Source organism: Zingiber officinale, unplaced genomic scaffold, assembly GCF_018446385.1.
Source record: "Zingiber officinale cultivar Zhangliang unplaced genomic scaffold, Zo_v1.1 ctg249, whole genome shotgun sequence".
In the NCBI taxonomy this organism is placed as follows: domain Eukaryota; kingdom Viridiplantae; phylum Streptophyta; class Magnoliopsida; order Zingiberales; family Zingiberaceae; genus Zingiber; species Zingiber officinale.
In genome coordinates, this window is record NW_024589920.1 from 112,480 (window position 1) to 121,282 (window position 8,803).

Here is an 8,803-nt window from a genome sequence, read left to right on the forward strand (position 1 = left end):
TAATTTTTTCTGTTAAAAAGTTAATTTGTAAATTATATAATGAAACAAATTAAGATAAGTGTAAATATTTTTCATAAAGAACAATAATATCTATAGGTCAATTAAACAATTAATATTACAGCTATAAAAATCATATCCTCTTTTATATATATTATACTTTATGCAAATATATTATGATAAACTTAGCCAACTTTGGATGATCGATCTGATCCGGCCCTATAAAATTAAGAAGGGCTAGCGATGGGCAATCAAGAAACTCATCATCTTTTGTTACGCACACCACTTGGAGAAAATTCTTATAAATTTTTCATAGTTATGGATCGAACCGTAAGTATTTGGATGACAATTTGAATACCATGTCACTGCATCATAGCCCCCGAAGTATTTCTTAATTTATTTTGATGATCGATAAAAAAATTTTATAAGGTCGGACTCATCAGGGTTAGCTAGATTTATTATTATTTTTCTATGCAAATATAAGACATAGCCGAGATATTTAGACGTTTGAATTTTAAAATTATATATTATTTTATATTTGGATATTTTACTAAAATATATCTTTTACAATATTAAAATAACTTAGGAACATAAAATTACAGTCATATTATCTTAAAAATAAATTAATAAAATAATGAAATATGATGAGTGTAATATCAAAAGTGCACCCAACTATCATTTTTTACTTAAAAAGTCGTGCTCAAGAATATTTATTGTCTTATAGAATAGCTTGTGGTTATATTTTTATCAAAATAGAATTATTTGAACATAAGAAAATACAACTATTTTACTTAAAGAGTATTTGGTAGTTTGTCTATTCTATGTGAAGTTTTTAGGCACAAATTAATTCTATTTGAGCATGATTTGTAATTAATTTGCACTTGCTTTTGTGTCAATCTAAAACTAAAAAAAAAAATTGATTGTTGTAAGTTTTTAGGCATTCTGAATAGAATATTGAGTTTTCATGCCCTAAAGAATGTATTTCGATGGAAATTACATAACAAAACTTATGTTAATAATCAAGGTCTTAATTAGTAAAAAAAATAATTATAAATATACATTTTAAAAATTATTATTTATAAAAGGCATGTTTTGATAATCTTCCATTTTTTCATATATCTTCTTTTATCTTTCACATCCAAATTTTCAATTAGTTGCATAAGATTAAAAATGCTACTACAATTTCCTATAATTGGAGATTCATAATACATATTATATATTATAGCTTAAACAACTTGTGATTCCACACTTCTCTTTATACTAAAGAAACATCATCTCTAATTTATCTTTAGAGTAAAGGAACATCACCTCAAATGCTATACTTAGAGCACACGTATATGTTTCTTAGTTGTTTCCTAACCATGGACTAATGTTACTTTTTCCAAAAGTTTTCTTTATGTTTAGCATGATGAGCACAACAAAGCATAATTGATATGTGCAATCAATGTAATGCTGATACTTGTCATTTTTTAAAAATACATATAGGATTTATTTATTTATATTTAAAGTAAGCTTTCTTTTTATTCTTAATAGAAGGCATTTTGGGGAAAATCACTTTGATGCACAAATGAACATAAACTATTTTCCATCTTCCAAAAAGATAGCTTATGAGTGACCATCAACCATCTTCACTAGTTGATCGATGATTGTAAACCCTCGATGATTGTAAACCCTCTTCATGTACTAATCTATATCATCTCATTTACTATTCATACCTTGCAATGACCATAGGGTAGATCCTTACACATCTACCATTTTTGCATGACATAGAAATAGAATGGAAGGGAAGGGAAGGGAAGGGAGGGAATGGAAAGAGATAAGCTAAACTATTGATGGATTAATACATTGAAAATTTAATCATGAACGCAACTTCAATTAATTGAATGTATTTTTAAAATAAAAAAAGGCTTGATAAGCTAAAAGGAACTTAACCATTCATAATAAAAATTATTAAAGTCAATCCGATCACTCCTAGGATGGTCAATGTTAACTTAGTTTATCATTTTTTTAATTAAAGTCAATCCAACTTAATAAAGGAAACTAAATGGATAGCCCAATTAAAAGCCCAAGAGACTAAACATTATTTGGAACTCAATCAATGTTTTTCTTCCCTTTTCATTTCTTATTTTCAAAGGTAGAGATGGATGCTCCAACGTAGCTACAATGAGCCTGAACAGAGAAGTGATACTTTAGCTAGCAAAAGAATATGAGAATAGTGTGCTCATTAGATTGTGAATCAGATCAATTTATAAAACATCATCTCCTTAGTTCAAGTCCTAGCATTACAACAAAAATATTAAAAGACAATACACAAAGACAATTATTTTAAAATAAACTATTGTGAATTTGATAAAAGACAACAGTTTTTGATAAAACCGTTGTCTTTGAGCTCTCATAATTTATAAAAGACAACAATTTTATGAAAATTATTGTCGTTGAGTGTTTTTTTTTAAAATTAACAATGCATTTTACAATGGTTATTTAAAACCGTTGTCTTTAAACACTTTTTAAGGGTTACGACAATAGTTTTGTAAACAATTATATTTTTATATTGTTTTATATAGTCAAAAACAACGGTTTTAATAAACCGTTGTCTTTGACTTTATTCTTTAGCCGTTTTTCCCCTTGGCAGTATTTATTGTAGTAGTGTTTTTACTTTCTCTCACTGAAAAATTTTTAGCGCCATGTTTCCTTCTTAGCCTTCCTGAACCCTAAGCCGTTTTTCTTTCCTTTTCCTCATACGATCTCTTCACGCTGCGAACCCCTCTCCAGCAAACCCTAAGCATCTTAGCGAACCCCTCTCAATGAACCTCTCCTCCAAACTCCTCTCAGCCTAAGTCCTCTCGCTGAGCATCTCCAATGAACCCCTTCTCCACGAACCTCTCCTCCGAACTCCTCTCACCCTAACCCTTTCCCGCTGAACATCTCCGCCAAACCACCCATCTTTGTTCCCTTTTCAAAGCGAGATAAATCCACAGTTATATTGATATACCTCTTCAAGCTCAACGTAAGGGTTTTTCACTACCTTGGCTTCTGCCATGTTGCCGCACCCCTTACTCGTTGGCTTCCAGCGATGGTGCCTAGCGAGCGACATCGTTAGGGCAGAGGAGAAGGCCAAGAACGTTGCCTTTCCGTCCTTTCCGGTGTCTGGAAAAGACCGTGGAGATTATGAGGTCGCAAAGTTCTATCTTGTTCTATGTTGTGTTATTCCCCTTTTCTTTTACTCTGTCCTGGGTTGAACTAATGAAGAAGAAGAAGAAAAAAAAAGACGTGTAGACTTCTAAGGCATTGTCAAACATGCAAGAATGTGAACCTATAGCTACTGAAATTCGAGATGTATCTAATGATGAAGTGGATTGAACTAGCTAAGCTCATTTCGAGATGAATCTTTAAATGAATTAGTAAGTATACTCTGGGCATCCTATTAGTTCTTAAGCAGGTTTCCGATAGCACTAGATATATAGCAAAGCATATTAATACAAAGACACGCAGTAGCACGGTTGGTCCTATTAGCCAGCCGAGATATACTCAGCAGACAACCATCCGAAAAAATTATAACAAATCATCAGAACTTGTAGGGGAATATTTCTTCGGAGACTTCTTCGAAGGTTATTACGCCTTTCATAGGCCAACTAAGCATGACATCATGTTATTCTAACCGACTCAGTAAGGGCACGAAACAAAGGAGGTACATCTATGGGTAGACGAAAGATTCATCAAAGAATGATGACACGATGCCCAGGTTGTACTCTTTCCTCACCTAACAAACTCTAACAAACTGGGATCACTTCACAATCACTGAGATTATGTAAGATCGTATAAAAAGAGAATCATATCCGTTGGCAAGATACACAAGACTCTGCATCTGCACTCTAGTTTCTCGCAAGCACTTCCACTATTGTTTGTCATCCACTTACCAGAAAGGATACTAACTTGAGCGTCGGATGTCATGGCTCGGGGGAGTCCCTGTTAGAGGAAATTTCAGTAGCATCTCCCCTGTACCGGTGACAATATGAAATATTACTACAAAGCTCTCAGGGTCACACAAACCTCGGCCAACACGACCGGAACAATAACAATAAAAATAACTAACAATCCACGCAGTTTATATTAACTCAGTCTCTAGCTGACACAACCACACAGTTTATTTAAATAAAACCTACTCCACTAATAAAACGAAAAACTTAAACCCACAATAAAAATCCAACGCACCGAAAAACTAAGGCAGTAGACCAAAACTCGAGAAAAATCCACGAGTATAGTTATACATCGCAAATATATAAAAATATAACAAGGAAACCACAAGTCCAAAAGTATAAAACCGCCGCGACTCAGGTGGGGACTAGTGACTGGAGCCTCCTGACAGCTTCAACCTGAAATGGTAATAATCAACGGGGTGAGTACAACGCTCAGCGGATACCAAGCTGACATGCATAGTAAGAAATAATCAATAGTAACAATTATGCATACAGTCTCCTGAAATAATAATGGAAAATGCAAACTAAAAGGAAGGGGAGAAGCTGTACTCACCAGGACCTCCTATCAGGATAATAAGGTCGTCAGACCGAAAATATCATATCTCATGTATGCATGTCAATCATATGCATTTACCAAATATGTAGCAAACAAAGTGCAGCAAACACAAGGAATAAATGCAATCATGCATATGATGCAAATGACATGTCCTAGTCACCCCTGACGCAGTCAACCATCTCACACATGATGGTGAGACCGAGTGGGCAGGGTTGCGACAACTGTGCACTCTGGCATCACTGATCCTGATGAGTGACAGAGTGGATAGGATACTGTCAGAGTACACCTATCCTCCTACCTCAAATCATAAGTGGGGGTGCTCAATGCTCTCATCTCCCTCAGACAATCCAGAGGAGGGATCCCTGTCCTGCTACCACGCTGCGTCACGCTACCCATAAGTGGACCAGCGGAGCATCGACAAAGCAATCTGCTGCAACACACCCTGCCTGAATAAAAATCACTAACCCATGAGTGGTTGTGTGTGCAGATCCATGTAACTGGCGATGTGCTCAACAATAATGGAGTCGACAATCGCGCAACATGTAATCATGCGAGATGGTACATGACACTAAGTATAAAAATCCTGACCATATCTACCTCCATAAAACATGTACCAAAAATAAATAGCTCAAATAAAAACATCTAGGTACACGTATCAGATATGGTAATTGTCTAGTCTGATATATCATAAGGCATGGTATGCCACTACCTCTATGAGCATAAATAATCAAGAGAGTAATAGATGCAAAAAAGGTAATAAATAAGCATGCTGAAGAAATCAAGCAATGACATACCGATGCAGATATAACATAATTATTACTACTCATTAAAATCCACTATGCATATCACATGACAATATCTAAAAGATAAGTCAAGGTACCCGCCTAAAAAATAGCGCGTGCCAAAAGAAATCCCACGTAAGGCTATCCGCCTCAAATCAAAGTCCTGTATCACAATGTTTAGTTTAGCTAATTTTGTCATGCATCAATTAGCTAAACTAAATCCTAATCAAATTAAGAAATTCCAAATTAGATCCACCTAATTAATTTCTATAATTAATTATCCATCATTTTAACCCTAATTATCATGAAACAGCAACTAGAACCTATCATCCCTAAACTTTCTAACTTACATTCCAGGGGTAAGCTACAATAAAGATTAAATTCTCTACACTTTACCTCAACTCCAACCACCACTATTGACTCACGGCAGGAAATCGCAGCTGTTGAGAGTACCAGCCGAAAGCACTTGCTGTCGTTCCAAACCAAATAACCAAAGTTAACATCAAATATAGATCGTCAATCCGGAAGTACACCCGGTAAATTGATTACCTCAAATCTGTTCGTCGGAACCCTAGATTAGCACTATCGCAGAGAGCTTACGTGGCTGAATCATGTAGAGGAAGGAGATGTGTAGGTGAATACGAGCCCTAGGTCGAACCTCCACTGCTTGTGCGACAATCTACAAGGATCGGGAGGAAGGAGGCATCGGAAAGGGGCGTCGACGGCTATGGATCCAATCTAGGGCACGACGGGCACGCCGGAGAGATCTGGTGGTCGGCACTGCTCCGTTCGACGGCGGCGGATAGGGTATATCTCTCTACCCTTGGCCGAAGATCATCCTGTACAGAGGTAGCGCCTCCGATTGGAAGGACCAGAAAGGGGTCGGCAGGGACACAGAGGGAAGAAGGGAGAGCGACAGTGGCGTCGGGTGTTGCGCGACGAAAAGAGGAGGAGAAGGGCTTGAGGCTTACCTCGGCCGATGGCTTTGTTCGCGAGGGAGGTGAGGCGTCGCGCGGAGTTGGGTTGGCGGTGCGTCGATTGGGGAAGAAGAAGAGGCTTGGGAGAGGCGGCGACGGCGAGCTCGAGAGAGGGAATAAGGAGAGGAAGAGGGGATCGGGCGGTGAGGATGGGGTTCGGTGATGGGAGAAGAAAAAGAATAGGAAAAGGAAAAAGGAAAAAAAAAATTCCTCGTTTAAATGGATAGCTTAAACAGGCTTTCCCGTGATCCAATAATTATCCCCCTTAAACTCGTCATACGAGCTCTGAAAAATTTCTAAAAATTGCTGAAAATTCCCTTCGGGTTATATTGAGGTGCCGTATTTTACATCTAAGGGCCTAGCTAGGGATCTCCATCCCAGTATTAGGTCACTAACGCTTTGTTGGATCGTCTACCTGTGTGCAAGATCATTGAGGAGTTTTCTCCGGATCTCGAGAAGTCTTCTATCCTTCAACCAGCTATCTATCAGAGCTAGTGTGCCCTCTCGTAGCTTTCAGACAGGATCACCTGGAATCACCATAGATTACGACCAAATATTAAAAAGTCATCTCTAGTTAGTGACGGATTATTAAAATTCCGTCGCTAATGTCAACTAACACCGTTTACATATATAACGATGGTTATAATATTCTGTCTCTAAATTTAGAGGCAGAATTTATATTCCGTAGTTAATTAGCGACGAAAGTTAAAATTCCGTCTCTAAATACAGGTAGCGACAGAACATGTATCGACGCGATTTTTCTATCGCTAAGCTCGTTTAGTGACAGAATAGCGAATAGCGATGGGAAATTCTATCTCTAACACTGTATTTTTTTTTGTAGTGTGAGTTCATCATTAATAGTTTTAAAAAGTAGGTTGATTACTTCAATGGAAGCTTCTAAATTTTCTCAATACATCCCCATTGACTTAGGAATCTCCATGTTCTCTTCATTTATACAAGGTTCGTTTGTGATCAATATATTATTAGATTGGATAAGTGTAAACCTATAAAAGTTTATAGATATTTTATTTGATTTAATTGTCATATTTAGATGATCTCATTCCTTGTAAATAGTTGAATTTATTTGTGCTTATCTCGTATGGAACAAATTAATCGTGCTCACCTTCATTATTAAACTGTACTGACTTCATATAATTCTGTAGATCTGTTGTAATCTATATCTATCTATCTATCTATCTATCTATCTATATTTGGTCTAATTAATATCATTGTTCATACAGGCATGATGAATCGATATTCCAGAGAACTGGTTCATACAACTATTGAATTTTGTCATCGATGAACTATTATTTTCCTTTATTGTATTAATATCATTGTTGCTAGACTACACAATGAGGAAGCTGGATAGACAAAAATATTTTAGTCTTACAGAGGCTTCCTTTTTAATTGGGCACTGAGTAGTTCCAACCACATCAGCTTATAGTCTCCTACTCCATAGGACATACATAATTCTTCTGATTTGATGTATTAAGGCCACTTTGGTGCCCTTCAATCACTTCAATTGCAGGGACAAGCCTTCAGCTGGTACTGCGTCGACATAGATTCTTCACATCTCTAATTTGGTGCTTGGAGAGTCACCGCTATTAGCAATGTTCTTGTAGTTCGCTAACACCATAGGATCAACTTGGTTTCCAGTTGAAAGATTGATATCAGGTGACAAAGAGATCCTCAACGCATTAGCACTCTCGAGTTTCTTGGAAGTGGAATAGAGCAAGATCTCATTCATCCTGTAAAGTAGTCGCTAATCAGTAAGCTATCAAAATTTGTACAAAAATGTTGGCACAAGATTGCTTGATCCAATTTATCCTACTTATCAAAATGTTACAAGTCCATTCTTAGAGTGTAAACAATGTTACAATTTATCCTACCTTTCCTTCTGCTTTTCAAGGAATCACGCCAATGATGCTTTCCGAGCTTGAGGTACCACTAGAGACATATTTCCAATCTAATTTGTCACTTAAAAACCATTAACAAACTAATGAAGTACAAGCTTAGGGTTTGTAATTTGGGTTTTAGTCTTTAGCGTTTAGGGTTAGGTTATAGTATTCAAACTAAAATAAATTATAAAAAAACAAACAAATAAATAAATAAATAAATTTGCACATGGTGCTTGCAAGGTGTGCACCATTGGATGTGTAGGCTAGCAAATCTCTCTCTTTTTTTTTTTTTTTTTTTTTACTTTTATCATCCAATTTACTTCTTGCTTCGTTAGGCACATGAACGTGAGCTATACTCCCAAAAACTCTTAGATGAGAAATCTCATACTTTCTTTCTCTCCATTCTTCTTGTAGTGTCTTTCCCCACACACTCCTTATTGATGATCGGTTGGACAAATATCTGCACATGCAACTATTTTTGCCCATAGTTCCTTTGGTTCCCTCTTGATTTTGAGAATGCTCCTTGCTATGTTAAGAATAGTTTGATTCTTTCTTTCCGCCACTCTATGTTGTTGAGGTGATCTTGGAGCTATCAGAGGTTGCTGTATTTTGTTGG